The 19,539-nt window shown below is 44.8% G+C and overlaps 1 protein-coding gene across 1 annotated transcript in view; it reads left to right on the top strand.

The window, feature by feature from the left end:
• Window positions 1–1,452: 1,452 nt before the first annotated feature.
• Window positions 1,453–19,539, top strand: part of ZMYND8 (zinc finger MYND-type containing 8) — a 125,272-nt gene continuing 107,185 nt past the window's right edge. The window contains exons 1-2 of the mRNA XM_040439055.1: window positions 1,453–1,475; window positions 1,849–1,886. The gene's annotated coding sequence lies outside the window, so the exon portion shown is untranslated. The remainder of the gene's footprint in view (window positions 1,476–1,848; window positions 1,887–19,539) is intronic.

The raw sequence follows: 19,539 nt of genomic DNA, 5'->3' as shown, positions 1-19,539 counted from the left end.
CTGGATAAGTCAAAGCGTTTTAAAGTTATCAGCACTTAATGTGACACTAGTCAGATTTGCAAAAAATGCCCAAGTCCGGAAGGTGAAATAGGGCCGAGCCCTTAAAGGGAATCTGTCACTAGCAATTTACCAAATTTTTTTTTTCATGAATCCATGTTTAACAGAGTACCTTTTTTCCATCTGTCTGATTCTTTTGATTGTCAGTCTTGTCATTTCTTCAAAAAATAGATTCTTGTGATATGTAAATGATGCTGTAAGGAGCCCAGAGGGGCGTTCTTCTTTCTCCACGGTGCCCAGGAACGCCCCTCTGAAGTGCCGTGCCCGCCGAAATTTCAAATCTATTAACGCCTCCAAGTTCATCTAAATCCCCTCCCAGAGGCGCGGCTAAGTGCTCAACACCCCCCCCCCTCCTCAGCGCCGCGCTCTGCGGCAAACACCCCGATCCTCCTCTCGCCGGCATCCCAAATCCCGCGCAGGCGCAGTGCCGTCACTCATCTCATCATAGCGCAGGCAATCGCTGGCACTGCGCCTGCGCGGGATTTGGGATGCCGGCGAGAGAAAGAAGAACGCCCCTCTGGGCTCCTTACAGCGTCATTTACATATCACAAGAATCTATTTTTTGAAGAAATGACAAGACTGACAATCAAAAGAATCAGACAGATGGAAAAAAGGTACTCTGTTAAACATGGATTCATGAAAAAAATATTTGGGTAAATTGCTAGGGACAGATTCCCTTTAAGGGGTTAAATGGTGGCATTAAAAAGTACAACTTGTCACGCTAAAAAGAAGCCCTCATAGTTATGTGAACGGAAAAATAAAAAAATTATGGCTCAAGGAAGATAGGGAAAAAAATTAAAACGAAAAAACCTCTGGCATTCTAAGGGTTAAGGGGACGAGGATTGGGTATGTATAGTTACGTTTAAGGCGGAATTAGAGGCGTGGTCTAGTATTATCCCTCTTTGTGCTTTTCAAAAGTTGGTAGGTATGCTACTGTGTGCAGGCACAATGTGGGCATAACTACTGTGCGGGAGCACCCTGCTATTATCCCTCTTTGCGACTTTCAATAGTTGGGAGGTAGGTAACTCGTCCATGATCCCCACAGAAGACATGATCCAGGATATTTCAGTCCCAATTCATGTGGGGATACCTCATACACTACTGTTACTTGTTCCTCCTGTCTGACTTGGCACAATTATAACTGCAGCCCAGAAGAGTGCTCGTCATGAAATAAGTGACGACACGTCGCCACCACAGGACTGACTCGTGTGTAACTAGCAGCCCCGCCGTTTACAACTCAGGTAAAAGGAAAGAAAACGCCCACTACGTAGATTAGCCAATCAGCTCGCGAGCGATAATGACTGACGCTAGTCCCAGCCAATCAGTGCCTGAGACAGAGAGGCGCCAAACCGGTTGATCGAGGGAGTGGTGTTGTAGGTGAATAGCAACTGAGGCGGGCCGACGACAAGTCGTGACATGTACGTGCGATATAGTCATTTTACTGTTCTATAACGGTCAAATAAGTTTCTGCTTGATGTGCTATTGTTACCCACGTGTGATAGGTGTTTAGTCACGTGCTGTATGAGTGATGCAGGGCTGGCTATACACAGATGTATATAGTGTATTTCTCTGGCGAGGTCCTGTGTGCATAAAGTGTTTTATTCTTTCCCCCCCATTGCTGTTTCTTTTAAGTAATGTGGGATGGGACTGCTGGGCTCAGTAGTTCTCTGCCATTGGGCACATTATTCTGTGTGGATATCTGCTGTACAGACTCTCATCACCTTACACTACATGCTATGGTTGATGCCATAACTCTCCAGCTGTATTAATATGACTTTTATTTCACCGCAGGTGCTGGCTCGGGACTTTCTGTGTGGAAGGCGTTTATGGTAAGATGGCGGCAGGTAGATCCGCTTAGTGTTTGACACCATGTCCCTGACAATCTGAATCCAGCTTGCAGTGTCCAGTAGTCACCTTGGTCTATGTCATGAACATTAGACTAAGGGCTCATGCAGACGAACGTATTTTCTTTCCGTGTCCGTTTTTTTTTTATGTGGACCGTATGCAGAACCATTCATTTCAACGGATCCATAAAAAAATAAAAATGGAAGTTACTCTGTGTGCATACCATTTCCGTATGTCAGTTCTGCAAAAAAATAGAACTTGTATTATTATTGTCCGCATTACGGACAAGGATAGGGCTGTTCTATTAGGGGCCAGCTGTTCTGTTCCGCAAAATACGGAATGCACACGGACGTCATCCATATTTGCAGATCCGTTTTTTGCGGACTGCAAAATACATACGGTCGTGTGTATGAGCACTAAATGTACAAGTTATCTTCACAGGATATTCGGACTAGTGAGCCTAGAACTACGCTGCCCCCTCCTTAGGGTCATGCACACGGACGTTGTTTTTGTTTTGAGTCCACATCCGATAAAAAAAATGCAGATCGGATGTGGACCTATTCACTTTAGTGGGGTTGCAAAAGATGCGGACAGCACACAGTGCCGTTCTGCTGCAACTGCAAAAAAATAAATAAAATAGGACAGTTGTATAGAGGGCGGGATGTTCTGTTCTGCAAAATGTCTTTTGGGAATCCGTATGTAAGGGTCACCTTGACTAAAGTTTACTCCAGTTTTTGACCTCTTTAAGATGATTCTCCTGCGCGAAAATCACACTCTGTGTGTGCGCGTTCGTGATTTCCCCATTATGGACACTGCTCATTTCGCGGGCGTGCGGCATTATGATTTATAATGGTGTGTGTCTCTACAGATTAACATTGACTAGAGATGGGAAGTTCGGATCTTTTTCATGAATCGGATCTTCGGTTCACTTCCTGAGCCGGCAGAAGCAAGTGAACTGAAGATCAATGCGCATGCTCAGCTCATCGAATCTTCGGTTCACTTGCTGAGTCGGCTCTCAAGTGAACCGAAGGTCAGGAGGGACTTGCTCCTGGCAAACACAGCTCTGCTGCAGTGAATGCAGTGGAGCAGACTGTGATGTAGTGGCTATAGTTATTGCAGGGACTCAGTGATGTAGTGGCTATGGCTATAGTTATTCCAGGGACTCAGATAATTGTCTGAGAGTTTATTAGTTAAAAGAATCGTGTCACCGAGTCCCTACCAGACTTCCTGCTCTGCTACATGCACCCTGTATGCACACAGCTCCGCTACATGCTATACTAATACAACTTTTAGACCTCATGCACACGACCGTTGTTATATTCCGTGTCCGTTGTTCCGTATTTCGTGATTTTCTGCGGACCCATTGACTTTCAATGGGTCCGTTGAAAACTCGGCTAATGCACCGTTTGTCATCCGCGTCCGTGATCCGTGTTTCCAGTCTGTCAAAAAACTATGACCTGTCCTATTTTTTTCACGGACAACGGTTCGCGGACCCATTCAAGTCAATGGTCCGCGAAAAATCACGGAGGCACACAAGATTGTCATCCGCGTCCGTGATCCGTGTCCGTTTTTTTCCTATCATTTTCAAGGCAAACTTGACTTAGATTTTTTTTTCACTTTTCATGTCTGGTGATCCTCCAAAAATCAAGGAAGACACACGGAAACAAAAACGGATCACGGAACAATGGAACCCCGTTTTGCGGACCGTGAAAAAATACTGTCGTGTGCATGAGGCCTTAGGCTGGTTTCACACGGGCGTTGCGGTTTGGGGCCGGATGCGTTCAGAGTGCGTTCAGTGAAACTCGCACTATTTTGCAAGCAAGTTCAGTCAGTTTTGTCTGCGGTTGCGTTTAGTTGTTCAGTTTTTTCCGCGCGGGTGCAATGCATTTTGATGCGTTTTGCACGCGCGTGATAAAAAACTGTGTTTACAAACAACATCTCTTAGCAACCATCAGTGAAAAACGCATCGCACCCGCACTTGTTTGCGGATTAAATGCGTTTTTCACGCAGCCCCATTCGCTTCTATTGGGCCAGGGCTGCGTGAAAAACGCAGAATATAGAACATGCTGCGATTTTCACGCAACGCAGAACTGATGCGGGAAAAACAACGCTCATGTACACAGACCCATAGAAATGAATTGGTCAGGATTCAGTGCGGGCGCTATGCGTTCACGTCACGCATTGCACCCGCGCAGAAAACTCGCTCGTGTGAAAGGGACCTTAGGGATCAGTTCAGGTCTGAAGTCACTTTGTGAGGCTTACATAATAGAAACCATCCAAAAATGACCCCATTCTACAAACCGGATTCCAAAAAAGTTGGGACACTAAACAAATTGTGAATAAAAACTGAATGCAATGATGTGGAGATGGCAAATGTCAATATTTTATTTGTAATAGAACGTAGATGACAGATCAAACGTTTAATCCGAGTAAATGTATCATTTTAAAGGAAAAATACGTTGATTCCAATTTTCGCGGTGTCAACAAATCCCCAAAAAGTTGGGACAAGTAGCAATAAGAGGCTGGAAAAAGTAAATTTGAGCATAACGAAGAGCTGGAAGACCAATTAACACTAATTAGGTCAATTGGCAACATGATTGGGTATAAAAAGAGCTTCTCAGAGTGGCAGTGTCTCTCAGAAGCCAAGATGGGTAGAGGATCACCAATTCCCACAATGTTGCGCAGGAAGATAGTGGAGCAATATCAGAAAGGTGTTACCCAGCGAAAAATTGCAAAGACTTTGCATCTATCATCATCAACTGTGCATAACATCATCCGAAGATTCAGAGAATCTGGAACAATCTCTGTGCGTAAGGGTCAAGGCCGTAAAACCATACTGGATGCCCGTGATCTCCGGGCCCTTTAACGACACTGCACCACAAACAGGAATGCTACTGTAAAGGAAATCACAGAATGGGCTCAGGAATACTTCCAGAAACCATTGTCAGTGAACACAATCCACCGTGCCATCCGCCGTTGCCAGCTGAAACTCTACAGTGCAAAGAAGAAGCCATTTCTAAGCAAGATCCACAAGCTCAGGCGTTTTCACTGGGCCAGGGATCATTTAAAAGGGAGTGTGGCAAAATGGAAGACTGTTCTGTGGTCAGACGAGTCACGATTCAAAGTTCTTTTTGGAAATCTGGGACGCCATGTCATCCGGACCAAAGAGGACAAGGACAACCCAAGTTGTTATCAACGCTCAGTTCAGAAGCCTGCATCTCTGATGGTATGGGGTTGCATCAGCGGTGGGGTGTGCGATGCGCTAACAGTGGCCGGACGCTAAGAGTGCCGGCCACAGTCAGCGTACGCAGAAAGAAAAAAAAATGCTTGCACCTCAAAAGAAGTTGTCCCTAACCTTTCCCTAAATACCTTTCACTGTGCAGGGTCAGAAGGGGGTGCTGGGGCACAGATTGGGGTGCTGGCTCAGGAGATCGTGCAGCTTGCTCCTCTCTCCTCGGCTCCCGGACACAAAAGGAGGAGGAGAGGAGCGCTGCACTAATTTGAACTGCCCGCCCGCCCGCCCCTGCAGCCAATGAGAGCCGATCCTGAGAGGTGGTGTCACCATCACCTCTCAGGATCGCAGGATGGTGATTGGTGGTGTATTATCACACCACCGATCACCATCCTGTTCCGGGTTATCGGGTCCCCAGAGACCCGAATAACCCGGAAACGCAGCAAACCGCAGGTCTGAATTGACCTGTGGTTTGCTACGATCACCGACGCGGGGGGGTCACAGGACCCCCCTGGCGCATTGTCCCAGGGTGCCTGCTCAATGATTTCAGCAGGCACCCAGTTCCGATCACCGCCCGCCGCGCGGCGGTGATCGGAACTCCACAGGACATACAGGTACGCCCTGTGTCCTTATGTTCCTAACAGGTTAAAGGGATTCTGTCACCAGGATTAACCCTATTAAACTAGCTGACATTAGCGATGTGCTAATGTCAGCTGAACCTAACTAGCCTATTCCTACTTTTATCTATGCCCCCGTTACTCCAGAAATCTAACTTTTATAATATGCTAATTAGCCTCTAGGAGCAGGGGGGGGGGGGCGTTGCCCCTGCTCCTACTCCTAGAGGCTCCGCTCTCCCACCTTTAACAAACTGTTTTTGTTTTGTTTTTTTTCCACTTTTTCTCTTCTGATAGATCAGAAGATCAATGCGCTTGTGAACGAGCCCTTAAAGGGGTTGTCTCACTTCAGTAAGTGCCATTTATCATGTAGAGAAAGTTAATACAAGCCACTTACTAATGTATTGTGATTGTCCATATTGCTTCCTTTGCTGGCTGGATTTATTTTTCCATCACATTTTACGCTGCTTGTTTCCATTGTTACAGATCACCCTGCAATCCATCAGTGGTGGTTGTGCTTGCACAATATAGGAAAAAGCACTAGCCTATGTGCGCTTCCATGGTCCCGACCACCAGAGAGGCTGAGGCCATTTCCTATAGTGAGCAATAGTCAGTCATAAATGCATTGTAAAAATCTGTGATTGTTCAAAATTAAAAAATTGATTTTGTACGCTCAAATGCAAGCTTCAAAATCATTACAGAAAAGTTGGGGAAAAAAAGCCTTAACCCCTTAAGGACTTAGGACGTACCGGTACGCCATGTTTGCCGAGTCCTTAAGGACCCAGGGCGTACCGGTACGTCCTAAGTTTAAAATTACATTGCAAAGCGGCGGTGCCATCGGGTCCCCATGCGGCTTTATGTTTCAATGATGTTTATTAAAGTTTTTTCATATTAATAAGGTACATAGTACATTGTGCATAAAATAAAGGACTGAGCGTCCAGTCAGGAAAACATTAGCAAATAATACAAAGAACAAAAGACAAAGAATAAATTAATCAAAAATAAAGAAAATCTCAGGCAGTCAGGGTTAGTAGTCATGCAGTTCAAAATTACATGAGTTAAGTCTTGGAAGGCGATCAGCAAAAAAGCAGACCCATATTAACCTCCATCCCTTAGTTGCAAACATCATATACTGAAACTTATCAAAGTTCAGAGTAGAGTGAAAGATTGGCAGAATGAGGAGAGGATGACCAAGGCTCCCAGACAGTCTCAAACAAAGGAAATGTATCAGAGCGGATAGCCGACATCCGCTCGTATTGGTAAATCCTGTTTACTCTATCAATCACCGCTTGGTAGCTCAAGATTGAGGAACGCCACTGGGAAGCAATATGTATCCTAGTAGCAAGTAGAATGAATTGGGCCAACTTGAACCTAGCATTCGTTAGTTTAGATGGCTTGTCTCCAAGTAGAAATACCGGGGGTGTAAGGGCGAGGGTGTGCCCCAACAAGGATGAGAGCAGATCGCAAATGCGGCTCCATAACCTGGATACTATGGGACACGTCCACCATATGTGGAACATCGTGCCCTCCTCCTCACAACCCCGGAAGCAAGTGGAGGGGACTTCTGGATAGAAGTGGTGCAATTTGGCAGGTACCAAATAAGTCTGGTGGAGAATCTTAATAGAGGTCTCTGCCAGGGTAGTTTGCCACGAACCTTTAGAGAGTGTCTGGGAGCGTTGGTGCCACCTAGATACACTGAAATCCTCTAACAAATCAGCCTCCCACTCCAACATATAACGAAGCTTAGAATCTTCTGGAGGTGCAGTGAGAATCGAGTAAATCCGGGACAATAAACCCTGCTTATGTAGAGAGAAGGACATTAGCCTTTCAAAGGGTGTATAATCAATATTATGTGAGCCATTCTTTAGAGAATGGAGGAAGGAGAATACTCTCCGGACATTGAATTGCTCACGAACTGGAGGAGAGAATTTCTCTAGAAAATCAGACATAGTTAAGACTTTACCTCGCACTAGGAAATCCCGGAGGGAGCACAATTTTTTTTCGACCCACCATGAAAAAGCTCCAGATTGGAGTCCAGGGGAGAAAGCTGGATTACCCAAAAGATATTCTAAGGGGGACGGTTTAGATTGGAGGGAGCGCTTGAACCTAATGGATCTCCATAGGAGCAAAGCGTAATATGAAAGTTGGGATTTTGTACGGAGTGAGGAGGGTAATGAGGAGGTGGTCCAAATAAGGGCTCTCCAGGAGAACGGCCCCAGCAGCGATTGTTCAAGGGAAACCCAAATAGGCTGAGCCTGTGCAGGGAGATGAGTCAGAAATAGTTGAGCTAATCTGGCAGCCCTGTAATATTGAGCTAAGTCTGGCACAGAGAGGCCGCCACAAGCCTTATGACGACACATAACAAGCTTAGAAATACGAGCTCGTTTATGGGCCCAAATAAATTTAAGGATATCCGCCTGGAGAGCCCCCAGGTCTGACGCTGGGACTGGGATCGGTAGGGTGCGGAATAAGTATAGTAGCCGTGGAAGGACCACCATTCTTACTATATGGATCCTACCCACCCAGGAAACTGGAAGAGACTCCCATGACTGCAGGTCCCTCCGTATTTGAGTGAACATGGGAAGATAATTATGTTTATACAGGGTGTTAAGTGTTTTGGTCAGCGATATGCCTAAATATGGAAGGAAATGCGTGTTGTGTTGGAATGGAAACTCGCTCTGAAGAATCTCAGAAACCTGGGAGGTGACATTACCTAACAAAAGCTCCGACTTAGATTGACTGACTAATAGGCCTGACACATCTGAGAAAAATTTTAGTAGGGACAAAAGAGAGGGAAATGAAATGATAGGATTGGTGACTGTTAACAAAAGGTCGTCAGCAAAAAGGCTCAGTTTATATTCCACACCCCCAACCGAGATTCCTGTTATGTCTGGGTGAGATCTAACTTTTATCGCTAATGGTTCCATGGCTAGTGCAAAAAGGGCTGGGGAGAGGGGGCAACCTTGGCGCGTTCCTCTAAAAATTGGTATAGATGACGGATGTGAGGAAGGTAATTTGAGACTAGCCTGAGGCGAAGAGTACAAAGCTTGAATAGCGGAGAGAAAACGGCCTCTAATGTTAAAATGGGAGAGAGTCCGCCAAAGATAGGTCCAGGAGACTGTATCAAAGGCCTTCTCTATATCCAGCGCTAGTAAAGCTACTGGAGTTGAAGTCCTGTTCGCCTCATGAACTAACCCCAAGACCTTTCGTATATTATCTGGGGCTTCCCTGCTGGGGATGAAACCCACCTGATCTTTGTGTATCAGGCTAGGGAGAATTCTATTAAGTCTACGCGCTAAAATGGAGGTGAACAACTTGTTATCTATATTCAGAAGTGAAATGGGTCTATAGTTGGAGGGTAAAAGAGGGTCTTATGAGGTTTGGGGATCACAGTAATTTTGGCTGCTAAGAACTCGGGTGGGGGTGTGGAGCCCTGCAATAAATGGTTACAGTATTTAGTAATGAAGGGGATTAACTGGTCTGCAAATTTTTTAAAGTAAAGTGCTGTATAGCCATCTGGGCCGGGGGCTTTTCCCAGCTTCAAGGCCTTAATTGTGTAAGTCACCTCCTAAGGTGTGATGGGGCTGTTGAGCTCTTCTAGTGCTACAGATGAGACCTTTGGGAGGGAAGCAGAGGAAAGGAAGTCATCTGCCTTAGTGTTGGAGTCACCTATTTGTTCTGAGTATAATTGTTTATAGAAGGATTGAAAGGTGTCATATATGATGTCTGGGTGGGAGGTAGTTCTACCAGATCGTGTACGGATCTGGTAGACTTGGTTAAGTCTCTGTGTGGCTTTGAGTTGGCGTGCCAGCATCTTATCCGGTTTATTGGCATACTTGTAGTAGTAGGAGGACGTCCAGCGGAGTGCTTTTTCAGTATTATTTGAGAGTAGGGCATTCAGCTGGGTTTTAGTATCTTTTATTTCCTTCAATAGGTAAAGGGTTGGTGTTTGTTGATGGGCTCTCACCAGTTTGGCCAATTTAGACTCTAGTGCAACCTGAGCTGCGGATCTGTCCTTTTTGAGCCTTGAAGCTACCTGAATGAGTTTTCCCCGTATGAAAGCCTTGTGAGTAAGCCACAAATTCATAGGGTCGGCATCCGGAGTGTTGTTTAGCAAGAAGAACTGTTTAAGCTCGTCTAATATCGAGTTAAACACAACCGGTCGAGTCAGTAATGACTCATTCAGGCGCCAAGTAAAAGGGACACTAGAATTGTTGACTAATGCGAATTCGGCTATAACCATGTCATGGTCTGACAAAGAGGACACAACATGTCTGGAGTAGGTTAGTGAGGGGAGGTAGGAGGTGGAGGCTAGGATTAAATCAATCCGGGTGTATAGTTGGTGAGAAGGAGAATAATAGGTATATCCCCTTTGGGGGCCATTGTGCTCCCTCCAGGTATCCGCCAAGGACAGGGATTCCATCACATGCTTAACTTTAACATTATGGGATGCAGGGCGCATTTGAGCCGGGAGGATGGAGCGATCAAGTACAGGGTTTGGTACAAAGTTAAAGTCACCACACCACAATAACTTGTGATAGGTGAGAGGCGCAATAATAGAATGCATTGAGACAAAAAAAGCAATAGGATCTTCAGTAGGCGCATACACGTTTACAATGCACAGGGTTTCTTCCTTGTAGGTCCCTAGAAGGATTACGAATCTCCCATTAGGATCTATTATAGAACGTAGTAATGTAAAAGGAAAGGAGTTACGCAATAAAATGATAGCTCCTCTACTTTTAGAGACATAGGTAGACGAAAAGAAACGCGCGTAATGCGGATGGAAATATTTGGGATGAGAGGTGGGCGTGAAGTGGGACTCCTGAAGGCAGATCACATCGGGCGTATGTTTGATATATGTAGAAAAAGCAGACTTACGTTTTCTGGGGGAGTTAAATCCCCTTACGTTGTGCGATAGTATCTTACACATGACCAGAAAGTAAGGAGTATGCAGGAAAAGCGAAGCGAACCCGTGCGATCTGCCTCAGGAGCGCCACCTCCAGCCGTCGCCCATACGTAAAAAAACTACACGAGCATTTCCACTGACATAAACAAGAAAAGAAATAAAAGAAAAAAGAAAAAAAAGAATAGGGAATAAAAAATTGAGAACAAATAACACAATATATAACTAAGCCTAAATAGGCCTGAGAAAAATAGGTGGGTGCAGTTGAGCGGGGTGAGGACTCTAACGGAGTCTCCCAATCCAGCCCAAAGAACCCAAACATGGGGGCAAACATGACAGTCCTTCACGCCGAATCCCTAGAAGATGATATGCTTTGGGCAAATAGCAGACAATAATAGAGGGACTATATTATGAAGGCTAGTGTCCTGTAATACTGACAGAGGGAATATGGGTATGAGGTGGAACCTTAGGGTAGGATAACAACGTTCCTAAATGCCATGACAGGCTAGAAGATCAGGGGCAGAAGTCCCGGACTTAAGTAGAGGATGACGAAGTCGGTCTCCGCGAAGTCGAGAGCACCTTCGTCCAGACTCTGGCTGGCCGTTGCGGTTCTGGAGCGGCTTCTGGAGCTGGATCTTGGTCACAAGGAACTCCTGCTTTCCGAAGGATCTCGATTCCCTCTCTGGGTGAGTGTATAACATGGTCCCGAGAGTTGAGACGAAAAGAGAGGGAAAAAGGGAATCCCCATTTGTACCGCACCTGGGCGTTTTGTAGAGCCGAGGTCACCGGCTTCATGTCCCTGCGTCTGCGGAGGGTGGAAGGGGCCAGGTCGGCATATAGGTGCACTGAGGAGGGGAGACCAGGGAGTTCAGTGAGGTTACGAGCAGCTGCAAGAATTTGATCCCGTGTGCCCGGATGATGAAATTTAAGAATAACATCTCTCGGTAAGGCATCTGAGCGTGGTCTCCCCAGGGCTCTATGAACCCTATCCATCAGGAGTTTCGCTGGTTCAGCCTGTGGCAGCAAGGCCTGAAACAATGCTGACAAAGTGGCCGAGAGGTCAGTGAAAATTTCAGGCAGACCTTTGATCCGGAGGTTACCCCTCCTGGTTCTGTTTTCTAGGTCTTCTAGTTTGAGCTCCATAGCTGCAATCTGTGCTGCCTGAGATTGAATATCCGCCTTATCTGAGTGCAGGGCGTCCGATAGATCATCGGTGCGTGTCTCCAAGTCAGAGACCCGGGTGCCTAGGTCATGGATCTGGCGGGAAAACTCGTCCACTGCTTGGGACAGTTCTGAGCGGAATAGGGAGGCTATATTTTTATAAAGTTCAGCCTGACCTGGGTCTTGAATGTCCGGTGACAGCGAGATGTTGCTGGCTTCAGATGGTGTTGGGCTCCTGGATGCAGGGGCCTGGTCCGCCATATTGCTGCGGCTTAAGTTTCTGAACAGCTCCGGTAGGGACTGTGAAGGCACGGGTGTTCCCGTCGACTTTGTCCTCCCTTTGTTGCGGGTCATCATAGGAGTCCCTTGCATGTAGGTTCAAGCCCGTGGAGCTGAATAAACAGCGCTAAATGAGGGAAAAGTTCGGCGCGAGGAGCGGAGCTCAGGGGAACACGTCCGCCATGCGAGCCTCGCGCATGCGCCATCCCCCATGCGGCTTTAGGGGGGACCTGATGGCATGGAAGGCAGTGCTGCCTTTCGGTGGCGAGCCTGTGAGATCCAGCGGGCTGGATCTCACAGGCCGGAAACTGTATGAGGAATACACACAGTATTACTCATACAGCCAATGCATTCCAATACAGAAGTATTGGAATGCATTGTAAAAGGGATTAGACCCCCAAAAGTTGATATCCCAAAGTGGGACAAAAAATTAAGTGAAAAAATAAAGTCCCCCCCCCCCCAAAAAAATTAAGTTTCAAGTAAAAATAAACAAAAACTTCATTTTCCCCAAATAAAGTGAAAAAAAATAGGGAAAAAAAAAAAAGTAGACATATTAGGTATCACCGCGTCCGTATCGACCGGCTCTATAAACATATCACATGACCGAACCCCTCAGATGAACACCGTAAAAAATTTAAACTGTGCTAAATAAACAATTTTTTTTGTCGCCTTACATCACAAAAAGTACAACAGCAAGCGATCAAAAAGGCGTTTGCCCACCAAAATAGTACCAATCTAACCGTCACCTCATCCCGCAAAAAATTAGCCCCTGAGACAATCGCCCAAAAAATAAAAAAACTATGGCTCAGAATATGGAGACACTAAAACATCATTTTTTTTGTTTAAAAAAAGCTGTTATTGTGTAAAACTTACAGAAATAAAAAAAGTATACATATTGGATATCGCCGCGTCCGTATCGACCGGCTCTATAAAAATATCACATGACGTAACCCCTCAGATGAACACCGTAAAAAATGTAAAGTAAAAACTGTGCTAAATAAACAATTTTTTGTCACCTTACATCACAAAAAGTGTAATAGCAAGCAATCAAAAAGTCACACGCACCCCAAAATAGTGCCAATAAAACCGTAATCTCATCCCGCAAAAATCATACACTACCCAAGGTAATCGCTTAAAAACTGAAAATATTATGGCTCTCAGACTATGGAAACGCTAAAACATTTTTTTTTTTATTCAAAAATGAAATCATTGTGTAAAACTTACATAAATTTAAAAAAAAAGTATACATAGGTATCACCGCATCCGTGACAACCTGGTCTATAAAGATATCACATGATCTAACCTGTCAGATGAATGTTGTAAATAAAAACTATTTCTTGTTACCTTGCCTCACAAAAAGTGTAATATAGAGCAACAAAAAATCATATGTACCCTAAAATAGTACCAACAATACTGCCACCCTATCCCATAGTTTCTAAAATGGGGGCACTTTTTTGGAGTTTCTACTCTAGGGGTGCATCAGGGGGGCTTCAAATGGGACATGGTGTCAAAAAAAAACAGTCCAGCAAAATCTGCCTTCCAAAAACCGTATGGCATTCCTTTCCTTCTGCGCCCTGCCGTGTGCCCGTACAGCAGTTTACGACCACATATGGGGTGTTTCTGTAAACTACAGAATCGGGGCCATAAATATAGAGTTTTGTTTGGCTTTTAACCCTTGCTTTGTTACTGGGAAAAATGGATTAAAATGGAAAATTTGCTAAAAAATAGAAATTCTGAAATTTCATCCCCATTTGCCAATAACTCTTATGGAACATCTAAAGGGTTAATGACGTTTGTAAAATCTGTTTTGAATACCTTGAGGGGTGTAGTTTCTTAGATGGGGTCACTTTTATGGAGTTTCTACTCTAGGGGTGCATCAGGGGGGCTTCAAATGGGACATGGTGTCAATAAAACCAGTCCAGCAAAACCTGCCTTCCAAAAACCGTATGGCATTCCTTTCCTTCTGCGCCCTGCCGTGTGCCCGTACAGTGGTTTACGACCACATATGGGGTGTTTCTGTAAACTACAGAATCAGGGCCATAAATATTGAGTTTGGTTTGGCTGTTAACCCTTGCTTTGTAACTGGAAAAAAATTATTAAAATGGAAAATCTGCCAAAAAATAATTCTTGTGGAACACCTAAGGCCCCTTTCACACGGGCGAGTATTCCACACGGATGCGATGCGTGAGTTAAACGCATTGCACCCGCTCTGAATCCCGACCCATTCATTTCTATGGGGCTGTTCACATGAGCGGTGATTTTCACACATCACTTGTGCGTTGCGTGAAAATCGCAGCATGCTCTATATTCACGCAACGCAGGTTCTATAGAAGTGAATGGGGTTGCGTGAAAATTGCAAGCATCCGCAAGCAAGTGCGGATGCGGTGCGATTTTCACGCACGGTTGCTAGGAGACTATCGGGATGGAGACCCGATCATTATTATTTTCCCTTATAACATGGTTACAAGGGAAAATAATAGCATTCTGAATACAGAATGCATAGTAAAATAGCTCTGGAGGGGTTAAAAAAAAATATAAAAAAATAAAAAAAAATTTAACTCACCTTAGTCCACTTGATCGCGCTGCCCGGCTTCTCGTCTCTCTCCTTTGTTGAACAGGACCTGTGGTGAGCATTCATTACAGGAACAGGACCTGTGGTGACATCACTCCAGTCATCACATGATCTTTTACCATGGTGATGGATCATGTGATCACCGGAGTGACTTCACCACAGGTCCTGTTCCTGTAGTGAATGCTCACCACAGGTCCTGCTCAACAAAGGAGACAGACGAGAAGCCGGGCTGCGCGATCAAGTGGACTAAGGTGAGTTTTAAAAAATATATATTTTTTTTTTTAACCCCTCCAGCGCTATTTTACTATGCATTCTGTATTCAGAATGCTAATATTTTCCCTTATAACCATGTTATAAGGGAAAATAATACAATCTACAGAACACCGATCCCAAGCCCAAACTTCTGTGAAGAAGTTCTGGTTTGGGTACCAAACATGCGCGATTTTTCTTACGCGAGTGCAAAAGCGCATTACAATGTTTTGCACTCGCGCGGAAAAATCGCGCATGTTCCCGCAACGCACCCGCACATTTTCCTGCAACGCCCGTGTGAACTCAGCCTTAAAGTGACACTGGTCAGATTTGCAAAAAATGGCCAAGTCCTTAAGGTGAAATAGGGTTAAGTTCTTAAGGGGTTAAAAAAATATTTTAAACATTTTTAAATCACCCCCCATTCCGTATAATAAAAAATAAATACCAAAATAAAAAAATATATAAAGATCATGGTTATCGCCACAACCAATACTACCCGTGCTATTCAAATAGAAAAGTATTTTTCCAATTTGATTAATGTAACGGAAAAAAGGGTCAAAATGGCCAACTTGTCAGTTTTTCATTACTTCTCTTACAAAAAAAAATGTAATAAAATGTGATCAAAAAGTCACACACACTCTAAATCGGTATCAATAAAAACTACAGATTGTCCCACAAAAAATGAGCCCCCACACAGCTCAGTAGATATAACTATAAAAAAGTTATAGGGGTCAGAATATGGTGATGTAAAAAACCTATACATGGGGTATCGTTTTAATCATACTGACCCAGAGAATGAAGGGCATGGGTCAGTTTTGCCACAAACAGAACGCTGTGGGAGCAAAACCCATAAAACTGTGGAGGAGTTGCATTTTTTTTCCAATTACACCCCATTTGGAATTTCCCACGACATTGAACGACCTAATTAATGGTGGCATTAGAAAGTACAACTTGTCCCGCAAAAAAAAAGCCCTCATACAGCTATGTGACCGAAAAAAAGAAAAATTGTTATTACTCAATGGAGATAGGGAAGAAAAATGAAAAAGGAAAAAACTTCGGTATCCTAAGGGTTAACAGACAAGCATAGGACATGTTCTATATTTTTTATGTGGGGCTGCGGAACTGGCCTGCCAGTGTGGACAGCACGTGGTGTGCTTTCCGTATCTTTTGTTGCCCCATTGTCCCAGATGCGGACAGAGACTGTGGCCGCGTGCATGAGCCCTAATGATCAGAATGAATGTCCCTATGGTAAATTGTTTGTTGCAGATATTTATTTCTTTTGATGCTCTTGCATTTTCTGTGGTAATTAAAGTGAGCCCTCAGGATACAATATTTTCAACATACATCGGTCTTTTCTGACCCAAGTTGAAACTAGACTCCACATACAATGTCTCAGACTCAGATCCAACCAATCAAGACCACTTCTCTGGTAAGCCCCGTTTCACACGAGCGAGTTTTCAGCACGGGTGCAATGCATGACGTGAACGCATAGCACCCGCACTGAATCCTGACCCATTCATTTCAATGGATCTGTGTACATGAGCATTTTTTTTCACTCATCAGTTCTGCGTTGCGTAAAAAACAATGCATGTTCTATATTCTGCATTTTTCACACAGCCCTGGCCCCATAGAAGTGAATGAGGCTTCAGTGGAATAGTGCGAGTTTCACTGAATGCATCCGGAGCCAATCCGTCACGCTCGTGTAAAAGAGACCTAAGGGTACTTTCACACAAGCGTTTTTGTTTTCCAGTATTGAGTTCCGTCACAGGAGCTCTATACCGGAAAAAAACGGATCAGTTTTATCCTAATGCATTCTGAATGGAGAGCATTCCGTTCAGGATGCATCAGTTCAGTCCCTTTTAAGTTTTTAGACGGAGAAAATACCGCAGCATGCTGCAGTTTTCTCTCCAGCCAAAAATACTGATCACTTGCCGGAATGCCGTATCCGGCATCAATTTACATTGAAGTGTATTAGTGGCGGACCCGGCATTAAGTGTTCGGCAAAACGGATCCAGCTTTCCGGTCTGCGCATGCGCAGACCTTTAAAAATGAAAAGAAATAATAATACCGGATCAGTTTTTCCGGATGACACCGGAGAGACTGATCCGGTATTTTAATGCATTTGTCAGACGGATCCGGATCCTTTGACAAATGCCTTCAATTTGCGTCCAGATTGCCGGATCCGGCGACGGAACTGCCAGCCGGAATTCTCTGCCGCAAATGTGAAAGTACCCTAAAATAGCTGTATCAGTTGCTAGTTAGTAGATATTCCTGACTGTTAGGCCCCTTTCACACGAGTGAGTTTTCCGCGCGGTTGCAATGCGTGATGTGAACGCATTGCACCCGCACTGAATTCTGACCCATTCATTTCAATGGGTCTGTGTACATGAGCGTTGTTTTTCCTGCATCAGTTCTGCGTTGCGTGAAAATCGCAGCATGTTCTATATTCTGCATTTTTCACGCAGCCCCGGCCCCATAGAAGTGAATGAGGCTGCGTGAAAAATGCAAGCATCCGCAAGCAAGTGCGATGCGTTTTTCTCTGATGGTTGCTAAGAGATGTTGTTTGTAAACCTTCAGTTTTTTATCACGAGCGTGAAAAACGCATCAAAACGCATTACACCCGCGCAGAAAAAACTGAACAACTGAACGCAATCGCAGACAAAACTGACTGAACTTGCTTGCAAAATAGTGTGCGTTTCACTGAACGCATCCGGACCTAATCTGTCACGCTCGTGTGAATGGGGCATTATACAGTCACCTAAGGCTGGGTTCACACTTGAGCGTTTTACAGCGCGTTTGAACGCGCTGTAAAACGCTCAACACATGAAAACCAATGCTTCCCTATGGCCCTGGTTCTCACTTGAGCGTTTTACAGCGCGTTTGAACGCGCTGAAAAACGCCCTACGCTCAAACAAGTTCTTGAGCTTCTTTGGGGCGTTTTGACGCGCGTTTGTGGCCATAGGACACTGCAGTCAATCACACAAACGCGCGTCAAACGCGCGTTTACTATTGCAAAAAACGCGCATAAAAACGTGCGACAAAAACGCGCGTTAAACGCGCATATCAGATACGCTCAGGTCTGAACCCAGCCTAAAGAATTATTAGGAACACCATACTAATACGGTGTTGGACCCCCTTTTGCCTTCAGAACTGCCTTAATTCTACGTGGCATTGATTCAACAAGGTGCTGATAGCATTCTTTAGAAATGTTGTCCCATATTGATAGGATAGCATCTTGCAGTTGATGGAGATTTGAGGGATGCACATCCAGGGCACGAAGATCCCGTTCCACCACATCCCAAAGATGCTCTATTGGGTTGAGATCTGGTGACTGTGGGGGCCATTTTAGTACAGTGAACTCATTGTCATGTTCAAGAAACCAATTTGAAATGATTCGAGCTTTGTGACATGGTGCATTATCCTGCTGGAAGTGGCCATCAGAAGATGGATACATGTTCTCATTCTGTTTACGCCAAATTCGGACTCTACCATTTGAATGTCTCAACAGAAATCGAGACTCATCAGACCAGGCAACATTTTTCCAGTCTTCAACAGTCCAATTTTGGTAAGCTCGTGCAAATTGTAGCCTCTTTTTCCTATTTGTAGTGGAGATGAGTGGTACCCGGTGGGGTCTTCTTCTGTTGTAGCCCATCCGCCTCAAGGTTGTGCGTGTTGTGGCTTCACAAATGCTTTGCTGCATACCTCGGTTGTAACGAGTGGTTATTTCAGTCAACGTTGCTCTTCTATCAGCTTGAATCAGTCGGCCCATTCTCCTCTGACCTCTAGAATCCACAAGGCATTTTTGCCCACAGGACTGCCGTATACTGGATGTTTTTCCCTTTTCACACCATTCTTTGTAAACCCTAGAAATGGTTGTGCGTGAAAATCCCAGTAACTGAGCAGATTGTAAAATACTCAGACCGGCCCGTCTGGCACCAACAACCATGCCACGCTCAAAATTGCTTAAATCACCTTTCTTTCCCATTCTGACATTCAGTTTTGGAGTTCAGGAGATGGTCTTGACCAGGAGCACCCCCCTAAATGCATTGAAGCAACTGCCATGTGATTGGTTGACTAATAATTGCATTAATGAGAAATAGAACAGGTGTTCCTAATAATTCTTTAGGTGAGTGTATGTAAGGATTTGTTTTACCTGCTTGTTTTCTTAAAGGGAACCTGTCATCAACTTGATGCTGACCTCACTGAGGGCAGTATAAAATAGTGACAGAAATGCTGATTTCAGCGTTGTCACTCATGAGCTAAAAGTAAGTGGTTGCTGAGAACCAGCATCATAATTATTGCAGCACAGGCGTGAAAAGAGTCAAATCTACCTGAGAAGAGTCAGAGTTATTCATAATCTCCCGCACTCTCACCCACCTACTGATGATTGGCAGTTCTCTCCTAGACAGAAAGGGAGAAAACTAGGTAGAAGACTGTCAGTCATCAGCAGGGAGAGCAGGAATTTATGAACAACCAGGACTCTTCTCAGGTGGCCGGGACTCTTTTCCAGGCCCAGTCTGCAATGATTGTGACGTTGGTTCTCAGCAACCACTTACTTTTAACTTATAAATGATAGACCGCTGAAATCAACTCGACTGTCTCTACTTTATGCTGCTGTTAGTATGGG

Source organism: Bufo bufo, chromosome 6 (genome assembly GCF_905171765.1).
Source record: "Bufo bufo chromosome 6, aBufBuf1.1, whole genome shotgun sequence".
Taxonomy (NCBI): domain Eukaryota; kingdom Metazoa; phylum Chordata; class Amphibia; order Anura; family Bufonidae; genus Bufo; species Bufo bufo.
Note: the sequence above shows the minus strand (reverse complement) of the source record. Positions and strands in the feature narration are given on the sequence as shown.